At 44.3% G+C, this 8087-nt stretch overlaps 1 long non-coding RNA gene across 1 annotated transcript in view; it reads right to left on the bottom strand.

Annotated features, from left to right (window-relative positions):
• Positions 1 to 644: 644 nt before the first annotated feature.
• Positions 645 to 8087, bottom strand: part of LOC119484500 — an 18849-nt gene continuing 11406 nt past the window's right edge. Inside the window, exon 3 of the long non-coding RNA XR_005206031.1 lies at positions 645 to 1041. This is a non-coding gene — a long non-coding RNA (uncharacterized LOC119484500). The remainder of the gene's footprint in view (positions 1042 to 8087) is intronic.

Raw genomic sequence — 8087 nt, 5'->3', positions numbered from 1 at the left:
TATTGGTTAGGGTCATTGGTTAGGGTTATTGGTTAGGGCCATTGGTTAGGGTCATTGGTTAGGGTTAGGGTTATCGGTTAGGGTTATTGGTTAGGGTCATTGGTTAGGGTTATTCGTTAGGGTTATTGGTTAGGGTCATTGGTTAGGGTCAGTGTTATTGGTTAGGGTCATTGGTTAGGGTCAGGGTTATTGGTTAGGGTCATTGGTTAGGGTCAGGGTTATTGGTTAGGGTCAGGGTTATTGATTAGGGTCATTGGTTAGGGTCAGGGTTATTGATTAGGGTCATTGGTTAGGGTCAGGGTTATTGATTGGTCCTTCCTGCCAGCTGAGCTGAAGGACTGAAGGTCCAACAGCTTCACTGGGTTCTGGTTCTGCTGCTCTGGGACCAGATGGAGGTTGTGCTAACATAGAAGAGCTAACGAGGGAGCAGCTGCAGTGTTTGTGTCTGTAGTCGCAGCTTTAATCTGACCCAGAATCAGATCAGACACCAGATCAATAAAGGAAGGAAGGAGTCGGTCTTAATAACTGCAGAGACTCACTGAGCAGTGAACGACGTACCACAGAGGACCAGCAAGTACTCACAGCCTTTACTGCAGGAAAAGTACTTATACACACTGTGGAAATACTCCACTACAAGTAAAAGTACTAATACCACACCGTGGAAATACTCCACTACAAGTAAAAGTACTAATACCACACCGTGGAAATACTCCACTACAAGTAAAAGTACAGTATGAAACCTCACTGAAGACACAGTATGGAAGTATTATCAGCTGAATGCCGTTCAAATCCATCAACCCAAACTCTGCTGAATGATCCTGACTTTCGTCACACTTTCCAGCATCGAGACGTAATACAATAAAATGAATAAATATGGAGTATTTCTACACCACAGCGGGGGGTCTGAAGGTCTGGAGGTCTGGAGGTCTGGAGGTCTGGAGATCTGGAGGTCTGGAGGTCTGGAGGTCTGAAGGTCTGGAGGTCTGGAGGTCCCTCAGAAACATCAGAGTCTCAGAGACTTGGTTTCCTGCATTCTGTTGACTTTTAAATAATAAAACACCGCTGCATCATTTTAATGTGAAATACTTCAGATTTGACTTCTCAGGAGAGAAAGCAGAATACTTCTCCGTCTGGTGTGAGCTAATATTCATCAGTTTTTAATTTGTTCATTTGTTTATTTCCTGCTCCTGCTTGAGTATTTCTTTCTCTTAGTTCTGTCCGTCTCTCACTGAATGTCCTTTCAGACACAACACGACTCATCATTACATATACACGTATGATATATAATATATAACGGCTAGCCCAGCGCCGCGGCTTTTCACCGCGTTGAGCAAAGACCAACTTCTGGCGCTGCGCGTTGTGATGTGCGGCGGGTTTTCGCGATCACCTCCTTTCTGCCAGTAAACATCAGGTGGAGCTGAACCGCTGTCCGGCTGTAACCAGTAGAGCTCAGAGTCGTAGTCACCATCTTGGTTTTTGTGAATGAAATGAGCTCGTATTAACCAGCTCGTTATAAGCAGCCCATAATGAGCAGCTGAGGGAGGTCGGAGGTTTTCAGCATCTCGACTGTTTTATTAATGAAATGTGTCAGAGGACATCAGAGGAGGGGAGGGGGGGTTAGCTGGTCGCTGGTTCTGCTTCCTGCTCGCCGTCACAGCGAATCGTCCACCGAAGCAGTTTTAACAAAAGCACTTAAGACAAAAAGCACTTTATGGAGGCTGAAAATAAAAAACACGTCACATTTACTCCCAACACATTACGGGACAATGAGAGGAGTTAAAGGAGGGAGGAAGGAGTTGAAGCGAGGAGAGTCATGAGTCCTTCTTTCCTTCTTTCAGCCTCTAGTCTTTCTATTTGATCTTCATCCTTCCTTTCTGGTTTCTATCCTCCATCTCTCCCAGCTTTTGTTCCTCTAGTTCACACCTTTTCAACGAAGATTCTTCAGTCACAGTTTCTGTTGACGACCTTTTCACTGAACACAAAACAGCTTCGCATTAAACAGCTTCACATTAAACAGCTTCACATTACTGGTCTGTAGCCCAAAATACCTCCTTCTATTTATCTGCTAATGCTAATTAAAACAGTGTCTTTCAGTCAGTTCCATTAATCGAATGTTGTGTCGGCAACACTGCCTCGACATTTGTGGTTGGTGGAGATAAAAGAGGAACAGACTGGTGGACAAAATGAATCCACAATCCAACTGGAAATGAGACAAGAAGCAGCAGCTAAACAGCTGGAAGAAGTCCTGTTTCTGTTGTCAGACGTGATTTACGGCGTCTCGTAACCACTGGATGTTCAGCAGCAGTCGCTGCCGAGCTGCTGGTGAGAATCATTAGTTTTTAATGGTGAACATCAGCATGAATGCAGGTTAATACCAGCAGCTGGGCCGTGAGTGTTTGACATTTCAAATGACGGATCACAGAGAAAGTTGGATGAGACAGAAAGTTGTTGAACTCTCCCGAGCAGCCGCCGGTTTGTTCCGTTAACGCTCTTCTTTGTTCCTTTAACATTGATTCAGCGTGGAGACGGAGAGAAACCAATACGACACACATTTAACTGGCTCAGCGTGGACGTATTCAGGTCTTCCTCTCCTCCGCTCGCAGGATGAAAAGAAAAGAAAGACTTCCCTTCACCGGCCCGGCTGTCAGCTGTGGTTAGAGCTGCAGGAGGTGAGGAGGAGGAGGAGGACGGGAGGATGAAGAACAGAAAGGAGTTGGAGGATTTTTTGGTGGGATGAAACCTCGACTGTGAGACCTGTCAAAATAAGAGCGAGGGAGAGACGGAGAGAGCGGAAGACAAGGTTTGGCTTCAGAGAACTTTTCTGCCCTCCCAGCGACACTACTTACATAAAACACCAACAAAGAAGAGACGAGCAGAACGGCATCACTACGTCTTTCATCTTCTTACTCCTCTCTAAACCAAGATGGAGACGGACAAAAACCAAGATGGAGACGACCAGAAACCAAGATGGAGACGATTAAAAACCAAGATGGAGACGACTAAAAACCAAGATGGAGACGATTAAAAACCAAGATGGAGACGACTAAAAACCAAGATGGAGACGGACAAAAACCAAGATGGAGACGACCAAAAACCAAGATGGAGACGGACAAAAACCAAGATGGAGACGACCAAAAACCAAGATGGAGACAACTAAAAACCAAGATGGAGACGGACAAAAACCAAGATGGAGACGACTAAAAACCAAGATGGAGACGGACAAAAACCAAGATGGAGACGGACAAAAACCAAGATGGAGACGGACAAAAACCAAGATGGAGACGACTAAAAACCAAGATGGAGACAACTAAAAACCAAGATGGAGACGGACAAAAACCAAGATGGAGACGGACAAAAACCAAGATGGAGACGGACAAAAACCAAGATGGAGACGGACAAAAATCAAGATGGAGACAACTAAAAACCAAGATGGAGACGGACAAAAACCAAGATGGAGACGACTAAAAACCAAGATGGAGACGACTAAAAACCAAGATGGAGACGGTCAAAAATCAAGATGGAGACGACCAGAAACCAAGATGGTGACGGCTAAAAACCAAGATGGAGACGGACAAAAACCAAGATGGAGACGGACAAAAACCAAGATGGAGACGGACAAAAACCAAGATGGAGACGGACAAAAATCAAGATGGAGACAACTAAAAACCAAGATGGAGACAACTAAAAACCAAGATGGAGACGGACAAAAACCAAGATGGAGACGACTAAAAACCAAGATGGAGACGACTAAAAACCAAGATGGAGACGGACAAAAATCAAGATGGAGACGACCAGAAACCAAGATGGTGACGGCTAAAAACCAAGATGGAGACGGACAAAAACCAAGATGGAGACGGACAAAAACCAAGATGGAGACGGACAAAAACCAAGATGGAGACGACCAAAAACCAAGATGGAGACGGACAAAAACCAAGATGGAGACGGACCAAAAACCAAGATGAAGACGACTAAAAACCAAGATGGAGACGACTAAAAACCAAGATGGAGACGGACAAAAACCAAGATGGAGACGACCAAAAACCAAGATGGAGACGACTAAAAACCAAGATGGAGACGGACAAAAACCAAGATGGAGACGACCAAAAACCAAGATGGAGACGACTAAAAACCAAGATGGAGACGACCAAAAACCAAGATGGAGACGACTAAAAACCAAGATGGAGACGGACAAAAACCAAGATGGAGACGACTAAAAACCAAGATGGAGACGGACAAAAACCAAGATGGAGACGACTAAAAACCAAGATGGAGACGGACAAAAACCAAGATGGAGACGACTAAAAACCAAGATGGAGAGGGACAAAAACCAAGACAGAGACGACTAAATACCAAGATGGAGACGGACAAAAACCAAGATGGAGACGACTAAAAACCAAGATGGAGACAACTAAAAACCAAGATGGAGACGGACAAAAACCAAGATGGAGACGACTAAAAACCAAGATGGAGACGACTAAAAACCAAGATGGAGACGGACAAAAACCAAGATGGAGACGGACAAAAACCAAGATGGAGACGACTAAAAACCAAGATGGAGACAACTAAAAACCAAGATGGAGACGGACAAAAACCAAGATGGAGACGGACAAAAACCAAGATGGAGACGGACAAAAACCAAGATGGAGACGGACAAAAATCAAGATGGAGACAACTAAAAACCAAGATGGAGACGGACAAAAACCAAGATGGAGACGACTAAAAACCAAGATGGAGACGACTAAAAACCAAGATGGAGACGGTCAAAAATCAAGATGGAGACGACCAGAAACCAAGATGGTGACGGCTAAAAACCAAGATGGAGACGGACAAAAACCAAGATGGAGACGGACAAAAACCAAGATGGAGACGGACAAAAACCAAGATGGAGACGGACAAAAATCAAGATGGAGACAACTAAAAACCAAGATGGAGACGGACAAAAACCAAGATGGAGACGACTAAAAACCAAGATGGAGACGACTAAAAACCAAGATGGAGACGGACAAAAATCAAGATGGAGACGACCAGAAACCAAGATGGTGACGGCTAAAAACCAAGATGGAGACGGACAAAAACCAAGATGGAGACGGACAAAAACCAAGATGGAGACGGACAAAAACCAAGATGGAGACGACCAAAAACCAAGATGGAGACGGACAAAAACCAAGATGGAGACGGCCAAAAACCAAGATGAAGACGACTAAAAACCAAGATGGAGACGACTAAAAACCAAGATGGAGACGGACAAAAACCAAGATGGAGACGACCAAAAACCAAGATGGAGACGACTAAAAACCAAGATGGAGACGGACAAAAACCAAGATGGAGACGACCAAAAACCAAGATGGAGACGACTAAAAACCAAGATGGAGACGACCAAAAACCAAGATGGAGACGACTAAAAACCAAGATGGAGACGGACAAAAACCAAGATGGAGACGACTAAAAACCAAGATGGAGACGGACAAAAACCAAGATGGAGACGACTAAAAACCAAGATGGAGACGGACAAAAACCAAGATGGAGACGACTAAAAACCAAGATGGAGAGGGACAAAAACCAAGACAGAGACGACTAAATACCAAGATGGAGACGGACAAAAACCAAGATGGAGACGACTAAAAACCAAGATGGAGACGGACAAAAACCAAGATGGAGACGACTAAAAACCAAGATGGAGACGACTAAAAACCAAGATGGAGACGGACAAAAACCAAGATGGAGACGACTAAAAACCAAGATGGAGACGGACAAAAACCAAGATGGAGACGGACAAAAACCAAGATGGAGACGGACAAAAACCAAGATGGAGACGACTAAAAACCAAGATGGAGACGACCAAAAACCAAGATGGAGACGACTAAAAACCAAGATGGAGACGGACAAAAACCAAGATGGAGACGACTAAAAACCAAGATGGAGACGGACAAAAACCAAGATGGAGACGGACAAAAACCAAGATGGAGACGGACAAAAACCAAGATGGAGACGACTAAAAACCAAGATGGAGACGACCAAAAACCAAGATGGAGACGGACAAAAACCAAGATGGAGATGACTAAAAACCAAGATGGAGACGGACAAAAACCAAGATGGAGACGGACAAAAACCAAGATGGAGACGGACAAAAACCAAGATGGAGACGACTAAAAACCAAGATGGAGACGACTAAAAACCAAGATGGAGACGGACAAAAACCAAGATGGAGACGACCAAAAACTAAGATGGAGACGACTAAAAACCAAGATGGAGACGACCAAAAACCAAGATGGAGACGGACAAAAACCAAGATGGAGATGGTCAAAAACCAAGATGGAGACGGACAAAAACCAAGATGGAGACGACCAGAAACCAAGATGGTGACGGTCAAAAATCAAGATGGAGACGACCAGAAACCAAGATGGTGACGGCTAAAAACCAAGATGGAGACGGACAAAAACCAAGATGGAGACGACCAAAAACCAAGATGGAGACGGACAAAAATCAAGATGGAGACAACTAAAAACCAAGATGGAGACGGACAAAAACCAAGATGGAGACGACTAAAAACCAAGATGGAGACGACTAAAAACCAAGATGGAGACGGACAAAAATCAAGATGGAGACGACCAGAAACCAAGATGGTGACGGCTAAAAACCAAGATGGAGACGGACAAAAACCAAGATGGAGACGGACAAAAACCAAGATGGAGACGGACAAAAACCAAGATGGAGACGACCAAAAACCAAGATGGAGACGGACAAAAACCAAGATGGAGACGGACAAAAACCAAGATGGAGACGACCAAAAACCAAGATGGAGACGACTAAAAACCAAGATGGAGACGGACAAAAACCAAGATGGAGACGACCAAAAACCAAGATGGAGACGACTAAAAACCAAGATGGAGACGACCAAAAACCAAGATGGAGACGACTAAAAACCAAGATGGAGACGGACAAAAACCAAGATGGAGACGACTAAAAACCAAGATGGAGACGGACAAAAACCAAGATGGAGACGACTAAAAACCAAGATGGAGACGGACAAAAACCAAGATGGAGACGACTAAAAACCAAGATGGAGAGGGACAAAAACCAAGACAGAGACGACTAAATACCAAGATGGAGACGGACAAAAACCAAGATGGAGACGACTAAAAACCAAGATGGAGACGGACAAAAACCAAGATGGAGACGACTAAAAACCAAGATGGAGACGACTAAAAACCAAGATGGAGACGGACAAAAACCAAGATGGAGACGACTAAAAACCAAGATGGAGACGGACAAAAACCAAGATGGAGACGGACAAAAACCAAGATGGAGACGGACAAAAACCAAGATGGAGACGACTAAAAACCAAGATGGAGACGACCAAAAACCAAGATGGAGACGGACAAAAACCAAGATGGAGATGACTAAAAACCAAGATGGAGACGGACAAAAACCAAGATGGAGACGGACAAAAACCAAGATGGAGACGGACAAAAACCAAGATGGAGACGACTAAAAACCAAGATGGAGACGACTAAAAACCAAGATGGAGACGGACAAAAACCAAGATGGAGACGACCAAAAACTAAGATGGAGACGACTAAAAACCAAGATGGAGACGACCAAAAACCAAGATGGAGACGGACAAAAACCAAGATGGAGACGGACAAAAACCAAGATGGAGACGGACAAAAACCAAGATGGAGACGGACAAAAACCAAGATGGAGACGGTCAAAAACCAAGATGGAGACGACCAAAAACCAAGATGGAGACGATGAGTGATGTCACGGTGACTACGTAGACACATCTATACTTTATCTGTAGTACTACTTTAACTACGTTGAGATGATGATACTGACGTTCTTTTGAATGCATGTTTACGGTACCAGAGTACCACGGGGTGGTATTAGTACTTTACTGCAGTAAACGATCTGAGTACTTCTTCCAGCAGAAAAAGAAATGTTCCAGGCTGTAAATGTTGAAAAACACACGCACGCACGCACGCACGCACGCACGCACGCACGCACACACACACACACACACACACACACACACACACACACACACACACACACACACACACACACACAGCAGTTATCTGCTCTCTCTT

The sequence above is a fragment of the Sebastes umbrosus genome, unplaced genomic scaffold, assembly GCF_015220745.1.
Source record: "Sebastes umbrosus isolate fSebUmb1 unplaced genomic scaffold, fSebUmb1.pri scaffold_88_arrow_ctg1, whole genome shotgun sequence".
Taxonomy (NCBI): Eukaryota; Metazoa; Chordata; class Actinopteri; order Perciformes; family Sebastidae; genus Sebastes; species Sebastes umbrosus.
The sequence above is the reverse complement of the archived record's forward strand: the minus strand, read 5'-3'. Positions and strand labels throughout refer to the sequence as shown.